Below are 22,830 nucleotides of genomic sequence, written 5' to 3' on the forward strand. Positions count from 1 at the left end.
GCACAAGCCAGCATCACTGCCAAAAGCAGCACGTGAGGATCACTCCCAGTGCAAGAGAGTGAACTGGAGTGGGGAACAGGGCTGGGTTTAAAAAAAGCTTCCTTTTTGTAGTTGTTGGTTGGTTGGTTGTAGTCCAGCTGCGTTCTCCAGTGCACTTGCACAAGAGCTGTGGGGTGGAAGGAAGTAGCTGGGGGCAGTGAGGCACCAAGGCAGCTCCCGTTGGTGGCAAGTGCTGGCTTAAAGTATCCATGAAAGTACAGCCTGGGGGAAAAGCTACAGGAGTCCTGCATCTCTCACTCCTCCCACACAGAGGGCAGGGCAAGCGTTGGGGGGGAAAGGCAGAGGCCAAAGATTTTGTTGTTCCAGTTACACACTCCCTCCACGTAGATGTGCAGCTCTGCGAGTGTTTGTGCCTGTCCCCTGCCCTGTGTCAAGTGGGGAGGATGTGAAAGAAACCCCAGCGTGGTTGCACCTTCACCTCCAGTACATGGAAAAACAAACACAGCCATTCTCTTGTTTGTTGATTTAGTGCAGGGTGCTCCTTCCATTACAAAACCATTTCCCTGCAGGCAACAGGCTAAAACCTATTTGCTTATTATTCTGCAAAAGAAAATGAGGGCTTCAGGATGGGCTCGGTCTTCAAGTGTCTCTTCTGTTGATAGACAGAGAGATTGAAGGGAGAGAGCCCTCCCAGCTACCTCTCTGCAAATGTGCTGTGTTTCCTTGTTGTGCGTAACTTTTCGTGTTTTCTAGCTCAGAAGCTCATGCCACATGTACCTCTCTTTCTCCTCTTCTTGAAATACAAATCTTAGTATGGGAGAGCTTTGTGCTTAGAAAGTTAAGCACAAGCCTGTGTTTCATCACAGGTATTTACACAGGGATGGCTCTGACCACGGAAACCTGCATCCAGAGCTACAATTCGCAGACACACACCCCCCCCGCCCCCGCATCTATAATTTTCAGAGCCAAAACCCCAGACGTGAACACTTGTGAGCACGGAGGAAGTTTCTTCCTGCTGCTCAGGTTGGTGGCTGCCCCAGTGCTCCTTTATGACCCTGTAAACACCAAGCCGACTTTTTGAACTGGCACAGCAAAGTGTGACTCTGGGTGTGAGATAGATATATCCTTGTTCAAAGCAGACACATAGGAAACATATCTCAAGTCTCTCCTAGCCTGCTTTCATTTCTGAGGTGCACCTGGCGGCAGTTCCTGGTGCTGACTGGGACAAATCTGGATGAAAACTGCAAGAAGAGCAGCAAAGTTTACCTAGAGCTGGCACCAGTTTTGGTACTCGGCTGAATTAGCTGTTTCTGCTGAGTCCAGAGCTCTTAATTTGTGCCACCATCACCACACTCTCCCCCTGAAAAATAATCAAACTACTCTCAACACCTTTTTTTGTCTGCCAAAATCACCTCTCTGCCAGCTGGTCCCTTAGATGGCAACTTTTCTGGCTGGCTTTTTAGGTGGCTGGCACTTTCCCCTCCTCCCAAATCCAAACCAAACTGCATGAAAAAGGAGTGAATTTACATTGCAGGGGCAGAGTACCCCAGACAATGTCAAAGGAAAAGCAGATCAAAAAGGGCTGCTAGTATTGGTGGGCTGTCCTTTCAGCTGCTTTGGGCAAGAAAAGCTCAAAAGAATTCGGTTAATCTGTTGTTAAACAGAGAGTCTGTGATGGGAGACAGGTCTGTCATCGGCCTCGGCCGGGCGGGAGCTGAGCCTGTCTGTAATGGCTGTGAGCTCCTTCGCTCTTTCCCACCATTTCCTATCCGTAGTGTCAGTGAGCACATGGACTTGCACCTTGCTGTCCCGGCACTGGCTGTCTCTCAGCCCTGTGGTGCCAGGGCCCCGTCCTGCTGGCTGCCCACGGCAGCGGCAGCCGGCACGGGCACTGCCGTCACACCATGCACCCGAAGGCTGCCGCAGCCAGAAATCACTCTCCGTGACTCTCCCGTGCGAGGTGCTCCAGACAAGCATGGAAGTGCCGCACCAGGCGCTGGCGGTGGCCAACCTGCTGCTGGTGGCGATTTCGAAGAGTTAGGAGGTCAACTTGAGTCCTGAAGCAAGAGCTTCAGCATGATTTACAGTCATAAATCTGAATATAGACATATATGAGCAGCCCGACCCACACTAAGGTGTGGGGTCCCCCTGACTTCCCACAGCCTCCCTGCTCAGCACAACAGCACGGCTCTGAATATCAGCTAGAAACGGAGAGTAGCCCATAGGCCGGCTAGCTGAGATACCATGACATCAGAAATAGCCACGGCAGTTGAGAGGTTAACAGTAAAACCTGTAGACTGTAGGAAATGTAGGAGTGGTTTAATTTAGCAAAATGTAGAACAAAGCCAAAAGGTAAGGAATAACACTCTGCGTTGGGCGGCCTGCGAGGTCATGAATTGTGAGGACCTCAGTTGGATGCAACATGACAACTCCCATCAAAGGCATTCCTCCCTTCTCCGAATCAGCCGTAGAGATTGGTACTAGCAGGGAGGGATTACAGCCACCAGAGCACCACAGCGTCACCAGGTGGTTGGGCTTTTTTGAAGTCTCCCACCTAATCTTTCTTCCTACGTTATGTTCTACTATGAACACAATGTCCTGCTTAGGATTGTGTGGCACATACTTTGATTGCAACAGCTTACTGTTTCTTTCTTTGGCCGTAGAGGGTGTGCATGTATATATATGTGTGTATATGTATGCGTATATTTCTAATTGTAAAAAAAGACATCTTCACCCAATGAAAATTTCCAGTTCTCCAAATTTTTATTTCATTGCCTTCCTTCTCCGCTGCTTTTTGGCTTCACACACTGGCAGCATGCTCTAAGTAACGGGTTAATTCCCCTCTCCATGACTCATTTCCAAGGTCTCCCAGGCAGGACTCAGAATGATGGAGTCAGCAGCTGCCATAAGAGCTGCTTAAATGTCTCCGCACGTACTGGGGAGCAAAGCGCTGATTCCAGGCAGCAGCACTAGGAACGTCAGGGTTTGTTTAACATTCACTGGGGATCTTCCTAAAAAGTCAATGTGCCTCCCTACGGTTTCGTGAACTGGCTGAGCATTACCGTGCCGTTGGTTCAGCTTTTATTTTAGTGCATGAGGAGCATTGTCCTGTGAAAGGGAACCTCCTGGTTTTGGTTTAATGGCAGACTGTGTCACTTTAATTTGATTTTAAATTATCTACTGCCGAGCCTTTCACAAGCGAAGCCAACACACATGCATTTTCTCCATAACAAATTTGACTGTCTGGAGAAACAAAGGTTGATAATTAAGCTCACAGCAGTTTATCAGGCTGGGGCCTAGGCACGGCCTAAAACCTCAACAAGTTAGTGCCTTAATTTCTGGATACTGACCAAAAGCAAACCTTCGACTTGGCGCAGCTTGCCCGTTCTGGATAATCGGGCTCTTTGAGTCCCCGGGGAGGCTGCTGGGCTCTGCCGCGGGACGTCGGCACCTCGGTACGGGAGGGAGGAATGCCGAGCAAGCAGACACCGCCCCAGGGGCAACCCATCATGCCAAGTCAAATGCATAATTCAGCAAGATTATGGTTAAATCTGTGAGATGTATTTCTCTCCATGAGATCCCAGTGCCTTTTGTACTTTGAAATTCCATTAATTAATATTTATCAGATGTGAAATGCAACACTAGCTACTTCACATAGTATGCTTTTAAGCATCATATTAGTATTCCTTTTTAAGCACACGCTACAGCCAGCCAGACTGAGGCAGGTGACTGCGAGCGTCACCGACAGCAAACACCCCTCAGCTAGAGGCCAGATTGTGAAATCCATCCGGGCTTTCGACTGTCCCAGCCAGGGTGCGAGGCCAGGCCTGTTAGCAGGAGGCCGGGGGGACAGCCACCTTCCATGGCTGCTTACGCAGTTGCGTGGCTTAAGAAACAAAAGTCATCACAAAAGTAATCACGTAGTGATTGTTTTCTGATGGCATCTTTCCTCCAAACTCACACTGGGGTCTGGAAAACCTCCACCGTGCTGTGCTTTCGTGCCGGTGCTCAGCCCCCCAACAGGAGGTGTGCCAGGGCAGGCGAGCCCCACCATGCAGTGCCATGCCGTACAGTGCCCAGGGAGCGTGGGCACCCTCACTCCCCCAGGCTGGGGAGGCGCATGGGGCACCGCGCACTGACCCCCGACTCCCTCGCTCCGTCACTGAGAGGCACATGGGTTTGACTCCCCGCTGGGGCGCGGTGGGGGGTAAATCCAACGTGTTTGACAGCGCTGGTACCTTGAGACCACCGCGGCGAGGGCTCCCCAGCGGTTTGGCTCCCGAGGCCGCAGCCGCTGGATAACTTCCACCCCAAATGTATGTCACATTTCCTTCCAGCGAAAGCAAAATATTTATACTAATCCAGGGTCACCCGGCGGCCTCCCCGCTATCGCAAGCTGGGAGCGGCTGCGATGCTGTAAACCCAGGGGCGCAAGGGTGGAGGGGATTAGCGCCAACCTCCAAAATAAACGATGCGGCTGGCTGGTGGCCGCTGCTGAGGGCGGTGGGCACCGGGGAGGTGGGTGCCGGACCAGTGCTCTTGCAGCGGGATGAGGATGGGCTGGTGGTGGAGTCAGCGGCTGCCCGAGCGGGCCGGGAGCTTGGGGAGAGTGGGCTGAGGTGGTGATGGTGGAGCAGAGCCGGTTCCGGCAGCGAGAGAAGGCAGGTTAGGAGACCCCGGACAGATACGTCTGGTGTCCCCACCAGCCAACCTTCCCACCAGTCCCCGTGCAGCCCCAGCATGGTCGGTACATGAGGCTACGGCCACACCAACCTCGCTTCTTTACCTGCCTTCCAGCAGCTGTTGGAAATAAATACTCCTCCTGTTCTGCAGGAGTGTTTTCAGCACAGTTAAACCGTCCTGGAAGTTGCTGGGCTAGTCTTGCCCTAAGAAAATGTACTGAATTCGGTGATTCAAACCCATAAGCTTGAACTACAAGACTCCAGCCCCTGTATTCCCAGAAACCTGAGGGAAAGGGTGGCAGTTTCCCATTTGTCATGGTTTAACCCCAGCTGGCAGCTAATACCACGCCGCTGTTCACTCACTCCCCACCTCCCCAGAAGGGTAGGGAGAAGAGGGAGAAAAAAGAGACAAAAAACCTCATGGGCTGAGATAAAGACAGTTTAATAGAACAGTACTGGAAGAGAAAATAATAATAATAATGGTAAAAGAATATACAAAATGTAGTGATGCAATACAACTGCTCACAACCTAATGATCAGTTGCCCAGCCCGTCCCAAGCAGTGATCGCGGATTCCTGCCCCCTGGCCACCCCCCATTTATATACCGAACATGACGTCTATGGTATGGAATATTCCTCTGGCCAGCTGGTCCCGTCTATGCTCCCTCTCAGCTTCTGTGGGAAGCTGAAAATGTCCTTGACTTAATACAAGCATTACTTAGCAACAACTAAAACAATATGTGTTATCAACATTATTCCCATACTAAATCCAAAACACAGCATCTACTAGGAAGAAAATTATCTCTACCCCAGCTGAAACCAGGACACCATTGTAGTACCTTGCACACAAAAGATTTTCCCTAGACAGCTCTTCCCACGTCCTCACAGCCTGAATCTCTCCAATACACTGCCAAAATTTTCTTCTTTATCCCATATCACACTGCTGATCAGCTCCCAAAACTCTGCTGCATACTGCAACACATGCATACGAGTCTCCGCATAAAGTAGCTGACAGCTCCTGGCCACCAACCCATCAGATACCTCTGACTTCTCCTCAGCTCCTGCTGTCCCACTCCCTTCCACCCATTTGCCCAAAGTGGTGACCAACAGCTGAGTTTCACATGGGACGGTGGCATGTGGACTATGGAAAGACTCCGTCAGGCAGTAAGCAAAATGGTACTCGTTTTGTATGTCTTGCACCCACTGTGGGGGCGTGAGGACACCGAGCCTGCCAGCACCTGGGCTGCTTCAGAGAGCCTTCACTCACCTGCTGAGACAGACACGAACGTCAGGTGTGAGCCAACAGTGGAGACGGAGGTGGTTCAGCCCCTCTGATCAAATGAGCCCCTAAGGAGCAGCAGGTGCGTTCGAATGATCCCACAACCTCTTCTGCTTTTGTAACGCTGCTGCCACGCTCCCAGCAAGATTTGTGTGAAAGTGTGTAGAGTAACCAAAATATTAACAGGACATTCCAGTTATTCTCGGCTGTCTAAGGGAGAGGTAACTGCACTTTTTCCATCAAATCATTTTCCACTGGCACTTCTCATAATGATTATCACGGTGTCAATATCCGAGATGTCTCTTTGGGGCCAAAGCTGAAGAGGGTGGCATTTGGCCACTCTCTACCACTTGGGATATACGGTTTTCCTCAGCTTTGCAGAGAAGTTGCTTTAAGCTGATTACTAAGCTATTAGGTATGCAAGGCATAAGTATAGCAGAAGGGGATTTCTGTGTGGGAGGAACAGTATGATTCAGATTGTCTCATCAGCCTTGCGAAACAAAATGTCCAGTCAACAGAATATCCTTTTGCCATGTAACCACTCATTTCTCCGCCTTTATGTTGTACACTTAGCCATAACCCCGGTGTGCCAGGACCTGGGAATCAGCTTAGCAAGCCACAGGAGGACCGGTCGAGAAAAGGGGAGTTTATGGAAGCACAAAGATGACCTAGTACTCTAATAGCGCTTCCCTCACTGGGTGAGATGTCCAGAGCATGGCGAGGGGAAGGAGGGAGCGAAAGCTCTCCTCGGGCACCTGATTACCACCTCTTGTAACAGCTCCTGGAGACAGCTGGCCTGGGAAAGCGGTAAGAGGAACGCAATTGCAGCTTTGGAGACTTGCCCGTTTCACAACCAACCCGGTATCTGGAGCACAGACACGTGGCTGAATGTTGCTCACATAATCACCTACTGCGTTGCACTGGTTGTCTAAAGGGATTCATTAATGCAGCTGAGGTAAGAAGTTGGCCCTGCTGGATGATTATGTTAGAGCAGCCTTCAGGAACGTACCACCCTTCATTTTCTGGGGTTGCAAAGAGGATGGTAAGGGTAGAGGAAAGGCACTGATTTCAAGAAACGATATTCTAAGTTGAAGATCTCCCTAAAAGCGTCAATCCCTATCTTACAGGTAAAAATACTTTCTGGAACACTGCACTTATGCATTAAGAATGAAATTATGTCATGACCCTTTCCTCCTCAGAAAACTCGAATTTAAGAAAAAAGCGAAAGAATTCCAGAAGTTTTAAGGTGTGGAAGCTCACGGTGTAGGTACCAGCCTGCCCTTCCCAATGATGACCCTGAGAAAAATCCGAGCCATCCATAACAGACAGTTCCACCTTATCACGGACCACAAAGAGCAGAATGCCTTCGTCTCACTCACATGGGGACTGGGACAACTCCAGCCGTCACTGCAAGTATACAGCGATTTGTTTTTAGCACATTCCTGACAAGACAAATGGCACACAGGAGGAATATGCGCTTCAGCCGCCTTCTTAAAGGCTGGCTCAGAAAGCCAGAAGCTTTGCGCACTACATTGTGGTGTGCCAGCCTCGTACCTCGGTGTCATTAAACACGGGACTAGGATGAGTCTTTGCATACTTTCCTAGGCTTCACACATTCTTTTCACCCGTGTTACTAACATTAAAATTACACTGTTGTAGATATGTTTTTGTGAAGCCAGCTAAAAGGCAGTGTGCGTGTGTTGTATTTGCAGTACTTTAGCCACCCTCAAGAAAGGAGGGGGGAAGAGGGCAGGCTGCAGCTTGCTTTCTTAGTAACATGCAAAACCTTTAAAGCTCAGGTTACGGTAAGTATTTTGGCTCCAAGCTCCAGCTATGAAGCAAATAACCCAAAGGCTCTCCCTAGAACTGGCAAACTCTGATAACATCCGAAGTGCAATGATGAGGGGCATCTGTGACAAAAGAACCTGCTGGTTATAAGGTACCAAAAATAATGCTTTTCAAATAACGAATTTTAAGCTGTCCTATCTCAAAAACAGTGTCACCAGCAGGCATCACCTCACTTCCTTCTGGAAGCGCCTTGGGGCTGAGACTTACCCCATTCCCTCTGCTCTTACGGCACACGGGTCCTACCGGATCACGGCTTTTGTGCTGTCCTTTCACGCGCCCTGGCTCTAGTATGATCTGGGCCTTTGGCAGGTCTTCTGCCAACCCCTGCAGCTTTATGGAAGACCAGACTGACCAGTTCTGGGGTCTGACTCAGTACGGTATGAGAAAGCTCTTGTAGTGTCTTAGCAAAGGGACTGAACTCTTGCAAAAGACCATGAAAAATGTAACTCCCAAGGAACCATAAGAACATATGATAAATGATAAACCCAAAAAAACACGACTGAAGGTGTCAAGGATTTTTCTACCAAGTTTCTTAACGGAGTGCAATTAGGCCTTATATAGCCTGTCCTTGGCCACGCTGCAAGTGGTTTAATGGGGCAATATCCAGTAAATAGGGAAATTAAATTATTCCAGCATGAAGGGACCATCCTCTTCTGAGCCCCTAAACTCTCCTCCAAATGGCAGTGCTACCTTTTTCCAGACCTATATACAACGTTGGTTCGGGGCCTTCCTAGAATGAAAAGGCCCATTCTTCCTCACCTTCCTCTTTTCAGTGAAAACATATATGATGAGAAACCACACGCACACGCACGTGGGTTGGCGTGAGCCCCAGAGTGGGCACAGATGGTGTTTCTGAATGAATGGACACACAGAGGTCTCTGTGTAGGTAAGAAGGTTTACCATGTGCGGTGCTGGGAAGGCATGCGTGATTCCAGCTAAAGCCGACGAGATTGGCTGTAAAATGTTGTAATGTAAAGATCCCTTCTCCTATGTCAGAGCCTTAAAGTTTTGTGCCATTGGGATGGTGTCAGATGGAGTTCAAAGATGAGACAGGCTGCAGGTAGGAAACAATTTCCAAATCAATTTGTGCAGTGGATTTCTGCAAGTATGATTAAGATGCCTGCAGCAGACAAGGCCATCAGATCTGAGCGAGTCCTTTTGTATCTGATTTTTCTAATTAATGCCAATTTTACAGAGTGGTAGACAAATCATCAGCTTTCCCTAGATGGGTAGGAGTCCCATGTCCCTCTTTTGCCCAAGGCAAAAATGTCGTTTTTGCAATTTTGGGTAGGCAGATTCAACCCTGGAAGTATTTGGTGCCTTACACCAAACTACATACTGGCCACGGGGTTCAACGTGTTTTCTATAAAATCAGGTCCAGCAGAGCTCTGTTCTCTCAGTGCTTCCTGTCGGGAGCATGCTCGCAGAAATCACACAACGGATCGTGTGGGTCACTCCCCCCATGCCGAGAAAGAAATGCAGGCCAGGTTAGGTGAGCTGCGTGTGAAAAGGAAACTAAGGGCATACCGGGCAAAAGGACAACAGATTCTTAAACTGACTTCAACTTTAATGTTCTGCAGTTGTTTAAGGAGAAGTCAACAGCACCTTTGCCACTGATACGAGTGAAACATTATTTTAGAACATTTGTTTGCGAAAAAATGTCTTTTTGAAGACATTATTTGATGAAATTAATTCATTCAACATCAGCATAATTCCATAATATTTTGCTTCATGTGGGATCCTTTATCCTATACTATTTCCTCTCAGGGACAATATATTTTTGATGGGCAAGTAGTCATTCTTTCCACTTTTTTGTTCTCAGCTGGCCTCTTTAAAATCACGCATTCTAGATTTGCTTCAGATTGCCGTCATGGTAATTTCTAGCTCAAGCGAAATGGACAAACTTCCTTTCTTTTCTTTCCTTTTGGTCTTCAAGGCACTCTAGAAAGCCCAGGTGCCCTGGTGGCCACCCCCTTGCTCTGTCTCCCCAGAGGCTTGCCTTTGTTTATTTGTTGTTAGCGCTGGCCAAGGATTTTTGCCTGCACTCCTTTGTGTGTAAGTCAGTAAGTGGTTCTTCACCATCATTTCGTTCCCTCTGCTCCTGTGATTTACACGAAGCTGGAAGGCTGCCGGTGGAGATGAGATCCTCCCCAACTTTCCCTTTGTCAGGTTTTGCTGCCTTTGAGGACGCCGCTGGCCTTTGATGTGGGGCTGGGCACTCGGAGTAAAGCGGAGAGGGATGTTCTCCAAACTTGACCTGGACGGGGAAATACGATTCCCTCGGAGAGGTTTCTTTTTACAAGACTGTAGGCCTAGTTTTTGTCCAGGTTTCTTGCAACTGGATGGTTCATGCACATTTATAAATTGTTGGTTATATATAAAATGCTAATTTTCTGAAGCTCAGGTGACATTTACAGTTTAACTCCCCTCCTGAACTCCTAAGTGGGGAAAAAAAAAAACCAACAACCCACAAATCCATGCCACTTTCAGCACCTTTACCCTTATGATTGACACCTTCCCTCCACTGCTGGGTTAAGATCGCTGCAAGTGGGAATTCCTTCTCCTGAATTAATTAACTCTGTATTGTTATTGCCTTTGATCTACTGCCATAGGAACAGGGACAAGCACTAGAAAACCTCCATTTGTGTGCATTTCTTACGCAAATAGCTCTGGACAGAATATTAAAGGGACCATTTAGAAGATGGCGGGCAGAAATAGTGCCCTCCCCAAAGCTGCCCTTGAGACTGACATTCACTGTGGAAACTGCATGGGAACGGTTACAGACCTCTAGTGGCTCCGTTTATATAGCTCGTCTAGCTTCCTAATTGCTCACCAGCGCAGTACTTCGGGAAGCCATATAGAGATTTCCCATAAGGATTACGACACGGTGTCATTTCAACTTCTCTGCGTTTCCCATCCCGTTGTCTGTTTGTTTTATTTCCCTCACCATAACATCTGTCCCACATCGCTGAGAGATTTCACAATTGGAAACCTGCTATAAATTATAACACGGAGTTAAAGGACTTCAGTGTTTCCTCTCTGCTATTTTTTTCAAGGGACATTGGGTTAGCTACCTCTTTAAAATAAGCCTTCTTTTTTTTTTTCTATTTATATACTGATGTTTGTAAAAGCTGTCTTTAGAAACCGAATTAAAAAAAAAAAGAGTATTTCTGTCCTTCCTGCTCATACCCTTTTCCACTTATCTTCCATTGAATTCCTAGAGCAACACGAACTTCTGGAAGTGCTTGCAGAAAATAATGTTTAGCAAGCTCTGTCCCTAATGGCCCACGGGGACTACAGATAAAAAACAATTGCTCACATTTCTGTTCCCCAGCGTCTGATGGAGGCTGTGGCAGCTTTAACACTGCTGGTGCCAGCCTGCGTCACGGGTGCCAGGGCTGCGGGCTGAACTGGCCTCTGGTCCCCAGCAGAATGGAAGCAAGCAGTCTGGAATTCTATAGAGCGGGACAGCCAGCTCTGCTTGGCTCTACAGGAGGCTGCGACCAGCATGCGGTCCCAGGAATAGCCAGAGTGACAGTTTCAGCATGGCAGGCTGTTTTATACTCATCAATGCTTTCAAGATTAATGTCACATATCATCGCCGCGTAAGGAGCAGGGACATTTAAATGTGAGATAAAAGACGCAGGACTACATTCTCATGATCCAAGGACGTCTCAGTCTTTGGTGACTTTACCTGCCACTGCAACCTTTTTCCTCCGAACCAGAAAGCAGTGTGTACAGCTCCTGCAGGAGGGCTCTTGGCCCTCACTCACAAATGAGAGCATTACAAACGGCAAACGTGGAGCACTCACAATGCTCCGCAACGTCAGCCTTGCTTTCTCCAGCAGCCAGGAGAGAATCAGAGGCGTATACAGCTGGAAGGGACCTCAGAAGATCACTTAGTCCAGACTCGTGTCCCAAAGCGGATCGTTATACTTGTCACTCTTGGCAAATGCTTGTCTAACCTCTTCCTAGATGCAGGATGGCAATTCCACACCCTCCTCAGATACTTCTGCGTGTCATTACCCTCACTGCTTGCCGTCCTTTAACATCCAACCTTGGTCTCATTTTCTGTAATTTAAGGTCATTGCTTGTCCTGTCCCTCATGGATACAGAGAACAATTTATTCCCCTTTTCTTCCCAGCCACCTCTCACATATCTGACAGCGGTAACCCTGTACCCCTCAGTCTTCTCCAGACTAAAGAAAGGCAGTTTGCTCATTCTTCCCTCCTTGGTTTTCATGATCCCTGATTATCCCCCAGCTGCCCTCTGCGCCTTGTCTTGAGCACAGCACCCACCGCTGGACATCACGCTCCAACTGCAGCCTCACAGAGAACTAACAGGATTATTTGTAGGGTACATGCCTATGCACACATCCTAGTAGGGCATTTGCCCTTTTTGCATTAACAATTAACTCATCTTTGGATTGTGACACGGAACATCTCGCAGATCTTTTTATGCAGAGTTGCTACTTGAGCAAAACATTCACCACCCTATATAAATAGAATTAGTTATTCTTGGTGATGCCCATGTATAGGAACTGAGAACTGTCCTTACTGAAATGAATCCTATTTTTAAGACCCTTTGTCTAAATACTTTTTAATTGTATCTTTATACTTCAGTATACCCGTAGTCCCCTTCCAGCTTTGTGGTAGCCGAGAATATGATATTGTCTATTCCATTGCCCAAGCTGTTCATAATCCCCTTAGATCAGACTGACCCAGCAACTCTTCTTGATCCACCTTTCCCTTCTTACAGCACAACTAATAACTACTCCCTCTGTGCAGTTTTCCAATCAATATTGCATCATCCCCGACCAGCTCCATCTACCACAGGTTCCCTTAGTTTGCTTAGGAGTATCGTGTTACACTGTGACGAAAGCCTCGCCACCGTCAAAATACAGGACTGCCGTTGCTTCTCCCTTATCAACGAGGTTTTTTTACTCTGTCATGAAAGGAAATTTGACCCGTTTTACACAATTTGTTTTTTAACAAATCTATGCTGGCCATTATTCATCTCTTTGTTTTGTTTTAGGTGCTTACCAAAGTTTGATTGTTTGTTCCAGTATTTTTCCGGGAATTGAAGTTAAACTGAACAATCTGTAATCCCTAGCTCCTCCTTTTTTCCCTTTTAAAGACAGGAACTACGTCTGCACTTTTCCAGGCTTCCAAGTACGATCTCTGGACTCCGTAACATCCCAGAAGCCAGGCGAGGTTACACCTAGAGCTCTTGCAGTTAAATAACTGGATGGAGCAATTACCCTAGGATGAAGTTCATCTGGCCCAACTGACTTGAACACTATCTGAAGCATCTTGTTCAAAACTGTTCTGGTTTTGTGATCTCACCCCACCTCTGTCATTGACATTGCTTGCAATATTTGTCTGAAGCGATAACAAATGAAAAAAAGGTAGGAAACAGCCTGAGGCCCTCGCCATGAACTGTCCACAGCCTTTCTTCCCCACTGGAGAGCATGTTTGCAGTAGCCTGGGTCTTCCTCTTACTGCCAAAGTAGTGATGGAAAAACTATTTGCTACGTTAAAGTCTCATCTTAATTGGATCCCATTTTGCTGCTTGACCTTTGTGATTTTCTCCTCACATATCTAGCCCAGCTTCTACATGCTTTTTAGCCTGAGGCTGAGATCAAAGAAGAGCTGATGATTTCTCTGAGTTCATCTACTGTTACATCTCCTGTGAGCAATCTGGTTTTTGGATAGCCGATGCTCGTTGCTGTTCTCGCCAAGGTGCTTTCTGCATCTTTAAAACTCCTCACTTGCCCGAGATCCAAAATGACGTGCCTTTAATTACCGAGTAAGTGGCTTTAATGGGATCACCACTGGTTTATCTTGGTCTGGGGAAGATCAGAAGCCTAATCTTTCCTTCCACCTCTTACCGACTGTTAGGCTTCACCTGGAAACCTTCAGTCTCCGCTGGTCAGTTTTTGTTTAACCACTTGTCCCTGCCCCAAGTGGTGGGTGCAAATCACAAAATCTTCTAACATAGATCTGAATTTTACATAGTCCCAAATGCCAGAAATGCTAGAAATGTTTACAGCCAGAAGTATTCTTCAAGTTCATCTCAACTGCTCATTAGAAAAAAATCTTTTTTCATTTGCATACTTTTTTTTTTTTTTTTTTAGCTGGCTTCCCTCTCAGCTAGCCTGCCCAGCTTGAAGGCAGAACAGACTAGGCTGATGGAGTGGGCAACATGGTTTTGTTTTCATACGTATGAAAACCTCAAAACTCACTAGTACCATAATCATGACAAACTTCCGCCTGCACAGAAGCTCTAGCTTACCTTCCTCATCACATTCTTCTCATCGGTAAAGATACTCACAAGCTCGCTGCTTGAAGAAACCGAAGCTGTAAGAGCAATGCTGTAAATACAGCACTGTTACCCTGCTATAATGGAGCTCTTTCAAAAGAGCAGCATAAGCAGCCAAAAGGGGAAGGAGTTCAGACAGTCTTTCTGTTGCCCAAGAGGAAGCGAATTTCAGATAGCGCTTTGGTTCCCTTTAGTTATGATTCACCATAAATGAACAGCTAAAGCATCAGTTGATAGTAAGGCCGTGCAAGCAGGGACTTCCAGAAGTGGACACTCAAAGGAAAAAGCAGAGAAAGCTGGCCGCTTGCCTGGCTGTGAGTCGCCTTCCTTCCCATTTGCTGCTTTTGTTTTTAGGGTTCCTGTGCGTTTTGCAGTGTCAGCCAGTTGTCAGAGAGGAGGAGACAGCCTTGCTTGGGTTTTAGTTAAGGCTGAGACCCCAGGCACCTCCCAGACCCTAGACTGGGACATGTTCACCACGGCTAACTGCTGCTGAACCAAAGCAATGGTCTAGATCATAAAGCAAGTAACAGAATATCCTGCTGATAAACTGCGGTATATGGAAACTTACACAATATTTATGGATTGTTAAAGGTTAACACTAGAAAGAGCAAACCATAATGTCTGCGTTGGCCTCCTCTAGCAGAGTTGTTCCCCAAACTTACGATGACAATTTTCCATGGTAGAAAAATTAACTCTGCTTCTCAGCCTGGGCAAATTGCACCAATAGCACAGTATCCCACTGCTCAGCCACTCTTAACGTGCCTTCTGGTCTGAATTTGTTGTGCTTTCAGCCACTGGATCTTGTTTTGTCTTGTCTTACTTCTTCTCCATGTCAATATGCATAAATCATGTGTGACCCATGTGTAAAGAGGCTGATGCACAAAGGCACATAATGTATAAGACCTAAAAAGCTAGAGGGAGATATTTCCAGTTTTTATAAGGAATCATCAGAGACAACTTGTCAAGAAGCAAGGAAAAAAACCACCATGCTTGGAAAGAAGGGAGAGAGGTGTGTTGTCAAGCTGGCAAAGAGACAGGGGGCATTAAACCTCCCCCAAAACAGACAAGTTCTCCACTGTCCTGAACATATTACCAACGTTAACACCAGGTACAAAATGGTTATAAATGATGTTAAACCAGATAGTGGTGTAGGGTAATGGATGAGACCACTTCTGCCAGAAGAATCCAATGGCCTACGTCTCCGTCTCTCTTTTACAAATCCATATCACGCTGAGCAAACAAAGCCTCACTGAACTTGCATTGGCCTGCCGTACCTGAGACTCTGAATGAGTGCAGATGGGTGAGGTGACTGAAGGAGCAGCATGCTATTGTTTGTGCACACACCCCCTCCCCAAATATAGGATGACCAGCATTAATGAAAGGTCCCTAGCAAACAAAGTTTCCCCCTGCTAATACATCCACTATCTAAAGTTATGTATATGTCAGGAATGTATTTACTGATTCAGGTTATATTAGCCAAACCAGCCTGTTTGCTAGCATTGCTCAGCCAGGCAAAGTAAGGGACAACTGTGACATGCCCCCCACCCCACCGTGTCTCGCGGTACCTTTGGCTACAGTCCCACTGGCAAAAGCTATGATAGAAAGACTGGAGGACGGAGAAATGAGAGTGGGGGATGTGCTAGATGCCAAACACCTGATCCCTCTTCAGAGGGAATCCCTCAGCAAAAAAGGGATTGTCTTCCAACAGCCTGCAGAAGGATGGGCTGATACCTGAAAGAGATTAAAACAGTAAAGCTGTACTCAGGCTGAGCTGCCATGTGGAAAATCCGACGCTCGTCATGCAGCAAGGGTCCCTGCTGGCTCCTATAGCTGGAGGGGAGGGGAAACTACTAGAAGTAGGAGGAGAAATTAATAAAAACGTATTTGCACATTTAAAGGCTGACCTTATCTTTGGAAATAGCTAACTTTATCCCTTGCAGTAGAAGTGAGCAGTCCACGTGCCTCACCTGCACAGCGAGAGGGAAATTCTTGGCCAGAGGGAGGTATTAAGGTGGGGAGAAGGACCTCCAGGCAAGGGAGGTTAACATAATTATTTACAATAATGGATTGCTTTTTAATAAGAACTATGAGGTGGCTTTCCAAAAAGAAACCCAGCCTCCTCTGGGGCTCATGGAGAAAAGGATCAAGTGAAACCAGTGGAAATTTTCTACCTAAGGCTGGCAGAGTTTTGGAGAGAAAAGGTGCTGTTTGCCACCGCTGCCCCCTCCCTGCCCAGAGCTGTGCCGGCCGGCAGTCATGCCACCCCTTTCTGTCCCTGCAAGAAGAGAAGCCTCACATCAAAGGGAGTGCTCGTCTCATGACTCTCATGAGCAAGAGGATGCATGAGGCAGGTGCTCGCTTCTGTTTTGTGATCCATCGTTCATGTGGACTCTCAAAATACAGCTCTGATAAGCAAACTGGCTCATTTTCAGATTAAAGGAAAGAATGCACTGCCAGTTACTGCACTCTGCCACTGCCCTTGTTGCCAGCGAGGGATTAAGCCCTACCCTGGTTTCTTCTGCTGAACGCAGGCTTTCGAAGAAGCTTCCCTATCAGCCTGCAGCCTCTGGCGTTCTCTCGCTCTTCAAGATATCTGCGCTCACTGAGACATGCTGTGGTGGCGTCCCGGTTCTCCTGAGGCAACCAACGCTGGCCGCAGTCAGATGAAAGGCACTTGGCCAGAGATCCCAAGGAAAGAACTGTGTGAGGTTTTGCTAGGCAACACTTTGTTTCAGTGCACGAATCTTTTCGAATCATATGCTCGCTCTGGTTTTGTAAAGGCTGGTGCAGATCAAACAAAGTAAGCAACACCGTTTCCAAGGCAAACATTTCACATTTGCATTCAGATTTGACCTCTATCATCCCCGAGGTCCACGTGTCCTACTTAACTTTTATCTTGCTATTTCTCGGGAGGCTGGATGAGCCGAGAGGAGGAAATGGTAATGGACTTTGGGATCCCTCTCACCTGCAGCCTACACTTATGTCAAGCAGCACCCTTCGCTGAGGCTCCAGCTTGCTTGACAAATGTTCACATTTACAAAAACTCTCAGGAAAACAATTAGACATTTAGTTATTTCTACAAAAGATTTTGGAAGGAAGTGATCCTGCCCCCCTACTTTGATAAAAGATTTCTCCATCATGGGGGTGGCAGGAGAAAGGGAGTGAAATAAGATAACTCCGCTCGGCTTGCCTCAATTTAATGAGCTCCTCATTCACCCTGTGCTTTCCCCCATTGTGAACTTCTCAGCCTCATCAAAAAGAGCTTCTTTTATTTCCCCCCCCCCCCGCCTTTTTTTTTTAATCGGACTCCGTTTGATCAGCCCTTTCCCCTTTCTTTCCACAATCCCCCGCATCACACTGGAACTGGTACCAGTGGAGCATGTCGGTATGCCCTAGCAACAGAAAGATTAAGGAAACTACCAGCTCCCGAGGGCGGGCTGGCTCGGACTTCCTAATTAACTGCAGTGAAAGAAGTGAATGAGAAGGGCCCTTTCTTTGGGACAGAGGAGGCACTAGAGGTGGATGAAGGAGTTCAGCTAAAAGAAGGTTTCCCTCCTCCAAAACATGTGTCAACATTCAGACCAATCCTTTCTTAATAAGACTTTGTGCACGTACGGGGTTTGTATGAATGGGAAAAGGCTGACAGCGCTCAAGCCTGATACAGAAAAACACGGGTGAGACCCAAGTCAAACCACAGGTGCCCCTGCCTCGTGTCTGGCTCTCTCACATGGCTGGGACCCCTGTGTCGGATGCTGGTCACGCCAGAGAGACAGGTCCACACACCGCCCATGGGATGCCCATGCCCCAGGCTACACCCCTCGGGCACCAAGGCACAACAGGGCTTGGCTCCCGTAAGGAGAGAGGGGCTGGACCCTCCAGGGGTTTGTAATGAAACACGAGCAGTCCTCCTGTCCCCTTCAAACCTCATGGAGTCCACCTTTACCCACCATACCCAGGAACAACAGGCTACGTGTTCCTTTCACACCAAATCCCTGTCAGAGCCTGCCCATTTTCGGTCAGCCGTAGCCTCTGCTGGTAAATCTTTTCTGAATTATGAAATACTTGTGACGTGTCTTTTTTTTTTTTTTTTAAACTGTTACTTTTTGTTCTTGCTGCTTACAGGCGTTTGGCCCTGGGTTGGCCATGGAAGTGAAACTGCTGAAATTCCCGCGAGCGGGGCAGGGCGGATGGTGTTCCTGGCCCCAGCAGGAAGCACCAGGCACCACGACAGGCAGCAACTTCTGGTAACTCTCCAGCCTGTTTCGCTAATCCATAAAGGCTTAGACAAACTGGATAAGTTTTTCTAAAATCCTTGCAGCTTGGTGGTTTATCCAAACCGAACGGGCATCTCCTCACGTGCGCTCCAGTAAGGCAGCTGGGATGGGGCCCCGCTCGTGCCCTGCCGCTGATACCAGGCAGGTGGAAAAGGGGAAGGCTGGCCATGGGGGATGCCCCGCTGTGGCATGGCTGCTGAGCTGGCCTCCAGCGCTGCTCCGTTCCCCATTTCGCGCAGCAATTCCCGTACGCCCTCCTGCAGAGAGCACCTCCCCAGAAACCAGCAAAACTTCCCCGGGGGAGGTGAACCTGGATCCCAGGATCTTTATTTCCTGGTCAAACACAAGAAATGCCGGCCCACCGGTCGGGATCCCCATCCCACACCGACGTCTGCTGAGCCCCATGGGGCTGGAGGCACTGGCAGGGTTTTTCCCCGCCGGCAGTGAAGCGGGTGGCGCGGCCACAGAGGTGGGTGACTGGCAGGAAGATGGGGCAGGCGGCGGGCTCGTGGTCCCCGATGGTCCTGTGGGACGTGCCACGTCCCGTGTCGGGCACCAGGAGACGCAGCAAAGCAGGGTGCAGCGTGTCACTGGCCTGGGGAAGGGTTAGGTGACTAATCAGCTCTTTTCCACCTCTGCTGTCAGCGATACACAGGCCTCCCCAAATACACTGTACTTGCTGAAAACATTTCTGGAATAAAATGCCACTGAAAAAGGGAACTGTAAAATCCTGCGCCTCACTCTGAAAGTGTGTGGTTTTTTTCTCTGAGAAAAGACTGCAGAAAAATGGTACTATCTTACAAAACAGAACTGCGCCTTTGCATATTTAGCTTTGGATCTGCTGGTATTAGACACAAAGTCGGATTTTATTACTTTTTATTTCTTCTAGCCCTGCAGCGCCAACACAGAAAAGCCATGTAATGAACTGCAGAATCTTTTATTTCTTGAGCATCAGAAGTGATTTTTTTTTTTTTTTTACTGCATACTGGTTCACCCCTAACTTTGCTAACATACCATAAGCCATATACAGCATTTTGTAGCTTCATAAACTTGCAATCTTTTTTTTATTCAGGTGTACCGCTTTCCAGAGTTAATCTCTATGGACTTCAGTTAAATTTGTGTGGCCTGCTGTTGATTTCATCCTCTTAAATTTTGTGGGGCCTTGCCATATGTGTTTGTACATAATCGTTTTTTGGTGTAGACCTGGGCTTGAACTCTGCTACTGCCTGCAATGTTCTGGTGCCTGGGAAGGGAGGAAGCACTCCAGAGCTGCCGGTCCCCAGTGGAAACGCAAAAGGGTTAACTGGCTGCTGCCTGCGGAGACTGTTTCATGGGACTCTTCAGATCTCAAATGATGAGAAGGGACACGAAACAATAATCCCTTAGAGAACATGCTAAATAATTCAAGGCTAGTTAAGAAAAAAATAAATAAAAACAACTTTAAAATATTTTGTTGTAACAGTTTGACCTTTCTTAATATAGCTTGGAGGCTATCTGGCTGCTTTCCGAAAGTCCTTGTTATGGTATTTAATGAACCCTAGGGATCATTACACTATAAATATGCATCATGTTTATATAGATGCATTGGGCAACCTATTACAATGCTAAGGGTTAAAAGTCATTTCCATGGATTCCCAACCAAGATAAACTCATCCACACCCCCGAGGTGAATAGTATTTAAACCTGTGTTTGTATAAAGAAGGCAGTCAGGTTTTCCAGCACCTGGAAAATGGGCAGGCTTATCTGTTAGTTATCTCTCACGTTCGGCTTTTATATGTAAATTTGTCTGCAGGAGCAGTAATCGATAGTCAATGTCCTCTCTGTCTCAGGGCTAGTCACTGCAGGCCAGCATCTCCTCCACTTGCAGGCAGCAGTAGCCCTGCAGCTGGCGGGGAAGCCCAGCCCAGAGCTCCCTCTCCTCGGTGGGGGACCAGGCTGGGAGCAGCAGCCATCTCCTCTGGTGTCTCTTGCGGGAACTCTTCCGCTTCGTTCCCCTCAAACCACCGGGGCCTGCCAGCCAGAGCCGGGCAAAAGTGGTAAACTCCTTCCGGATGGCATATGCGTAGATGGCTAAGACCCATTTTAAACTGCTGCTTGGCTTAACTAAACTAATACCCAGGTAATGGAATATTCTAATAGTACCTGAATTAAGCAGGATATTTTTAACACATATATGCCTGTATAAACACACACACCCACCCACGGAAATATAGCTGTGGTGACTCTGTTAAGTTTTCTGAGAAAAGGACTGAGGGGTGAGACCAAATGCAGAAAACATTACCAAGAAAGTGTTGGAGAAAGAAGGAACAAAAACCCCCTACGCCTCACGTGTAGTAAAAGTGCCCACTACATCCGTCACAGACACACAAACAGGAACAGTTTCCCTGGTCGTGCCTCAGAGAGACGGCTGGAGAGAAACACAGCTCTCCTCGCAAGACTGAAAAAGAACACAGTATGACTTCAGACAAGAACCCAATAATCTCCTATCAACCCGCTGCCACAGACGGGGGCAAAAGCTGCAAAAGCTGATGGCTAATGGCCAGCACGCCAGGGCAACAACAACCCTGTGGAGAGAAAGACGGGTTTTAACCATTGCAAGTGCTCAGGTCACCTGATTTAAAAGCTGTACTGTGCATTATCATAGCTACAAACTTCAGGCTGCTTTTCCTTCCCGACAGAACAAGTTGCTTCTTGCTTCCACCTTCTCCTATTTCCGTATAGCCCACAGGCAAACCTGACTGCCTTTGTTTCGGAAAGCAGAGCATTCCTTCCCAGCATCAAAGGGGCACAGAGAGCGTGTGGTGATCACTACACGCACACACACACACACACACACGTATGTATGGCCATTAAACACACATTACATCACCTGGGATGCTGGAAGTCAGCTGCCCAGTTCCTCGCATGGGGGACGCGAGGCTCTGCCAAGCTCCTTGGGCGTTACTTTTCTTTATTCCTCATTTCATGGGTTGTGTTTTGGTTTTTGTTAGTTTTTCTTTTGTTTTTTTTTTTTCTCTTTCAATATTTGCTTCCAAGAAGGGATTAGGTGTGATGGGTGTGGGGTGGATTGCACGGGCACTGCTATATGCAGGAAAGGGACCCGTCTGTAGGAAAGACGTGGGTTGTTTATTAGCAGCTTGCATGACTCCAGAAGTCCCAGAGCAATCTGCTGGACACCAGCAGCACAGTGACTACGCAGAATTACCCTCCGTGTAATGGCAGAGCAGACCCACCTTTGGGTATTAATGTGGCTCCGACGACAGCACTTCATTTCACATCTCCACTGGAAAGCTTTCGTAAAAAGTCGAGTACCCACATGGGAGTAGAATAATAATAGAAATCTCTTGCACTTCAGTGTAAGAAGCAGGGTGCGAAATCAAGCGGCTGATCAGTGGTCACAACTATTACCACACCAAGTCTTCTGCTGCCTTATTCCATTCAACAAACTAAAATATTTTGATGCAGGCCCTACAACACCAGGAACATAGTGCTTCCTTCGTCTTGCTTTTACCCACGGGAAATGTGGAACGTCAACAAACCCAACATTTTTCTGTCAAAGACCTGTGGAAACTGCTTGCCAGGGCAGAGAGAGGTGCTAAAGGAAAACCGGCCACCCCCCGGCGCCGAGCCGTGCTGGGAGCAGAGCGCAGCTCGCCCGCTGTGAGCTGGGGAGCTCTGCAGGGCTCACGGGAGGAAATAGCTGCAAAAGCGCCTTTTTATCACTGAACTCAGCAGCTGCGCCTCTGAGTACACAGCTCTGACCTATTTCACCAGCCACACGCACCAGTTCTACACCAGCGTCAGCCCAGTGATGTCAGTGGGGTTACTCCATCCCTCCATTAGATAAACCTAGGGCCCAAAGAAGATTCACTGAGGAGGAAGATGCTCTTTTGACATATTTCCTAGCCCAGCCACCCTTGCAGGAGACCAAACTCAGGCTTTGCTACACATTTGTTCATTTTATACATCAAAGTATTTGTCTTTTGGGAGCTCTCAGGCACCAAGCCAGGATGCTGCCCCTCGGTGTGTGGGCTTACTGCTTCTCCTACTAAGAAATCCCAGCCAACAGGTGACTGAGTTGCAGTGACCAATGTACCGAAATGACAGGAACACCAGCGCAAGTGCACAGGATTAAGGGCTGCTGGGGTGAGAAGGGGGTGCCGGAGGGGCCAGGGAGTCCCGCCGGGAGCAGGGTCAGTGGCTTGGCTGCAGCACCATGCAGACATCACGCCTTGTCCCTTTCTGGTCAGTCCTCACAGTTCGATGCCAAGACCTGGCAGGAGCAACCCTCTGGGGTCTAGAGATGAAACAGGGTATAGCTCCCAGGAGCCGGAACAGGGGGAACACACCCAAAGCCTTTCTTGTTGGTGCTGTGTTGTACGATCTTTCCTGCTTTTGCATCCTAATTGACATATTTTCTTTGTTTT

Source organism: Rissa tridactyla, chromosome 4 (assembly GCF_028500815.1).
Source record: "Rissa tridactyla isolate bRisTri1 chromosome 4, bRisTri1.patW.cur.20221130, whole genome shotgun sequence".
Lineage (NCBI taxonomy): Eukaryota > Metazoa > Chordata > Aves > Charadriiformes > Laridae > Rissa > Rissa tridactyla.